Source organism: Anarrhichthys ocellatus, unplaced genomic scaffold (assembly GCF_004355925.1).
Source record: "Anarrhichthys ocellatus isolate YVR2014 unplaced genomic scaffold, GSC_Weel_1.0 scaffold64, whole genome shotgun sequence".
NCBI classification, from domain to species: domain Eukaryota; kingdom Metazoa; phylum Chordata; class Actinopteri; order Perciformes; family Anarhichadidae; genus Anarrhichthys; species Anarrhichthys ocellatus.
In genome coordinates, this window is record NW_022280094.1 from 866,762 (window position 1) to 867,995 (window position 1,234).

Sequence of the window (1,234 nt, forward strand, 5' to 3'; positions counted from 1 at the left end):
CACACACCTTACACTTAACATATAGCATATTGTAACACACACACACACACACACACACAGACATGCTATTACTTAACACTGTCTGAGCACCAAGTACTGAGAGCTGCATCAAATGTAAGATTCATTACCGGTTTTGTGTTTTCTGTGACATAGTTCCGGATTTAAATTCTAATCCTGCTTTTTTTAGACTCTATTTTATTTAGACAGTTCTTGTACGGTGTAATAATTATTTCAGGGCTGGTCCACACCTAAAGATCCACTTCCCCCAAACTCAAACTCCCAGAAACTGTATACCAAAGTCATGAGTTGGAAATATCGTTTGATTATTGGTCAAACAGTTGGCTCCTTATACGACTCAACTCGTGTGATGTTCTTTCCTACGCTTTGACAAGGAGTATGGATGAAGCGTTTGTTAAATTTTACACATTTAATAGATAGTTAGCCAGCTTGCTAATACCACAATGCTTCATGCTACACTGATTATAGAAGATGAGCCCAACAGGGGGCTGCTGGATCTAAACAGTCTGTCCGTCACCTCCAGGCGTTATGAGACTGCAGAGCTGCTAACTGCTCTTCTACCGGCAAACTAGTTTCCAGTGATTGAGGCAGTGGGACTACTGGGTGGGCTTGCTAGCTAATTATTGTGTCATTTATGGTCTGATAAAACAGTAAATTCAGGGAGGAATTCATCAAAACAGGAAATAGCAACCAATGAAATAACACATAAACGGTGTGCTTCCTGTGATTGGTTTGAAGTGGTAGTTTGGTCCGAGAATGCCCCGGGTTTCAGTTCAGCCAAACTAAACAAAGCATTTAACATTTAAGGAACTCTTTTGTTCAATGAAAAAACAGTTTTTCTATTTTAACTATTGCTGAGAGAACAAACGATGCCTCACAAAGACAGAAGTACAACCACACACAAAAACAGGCCTTTCCTAAGCCCATTATCTTTGGTAGTTAAAATGGGTTTGTCTCTGTAGATCATAGATATGCATGGTCTCACACACACACATAAACAAACACTAACACACAGAGAGACACACACACAGTTTGGTAATCCCTGCTTAGTGTATTAGCAGTGTCACCGATCGCAGTGACTCGGCGTTCTTCAGACACGTGAGTATGGCACGAGATCCAGCACCCAAATCTGCTCTGAGACACTACGCAAAATCTGTCATCTTTCAGATACACACACACACACACACACACACACACACACACACACACACACACA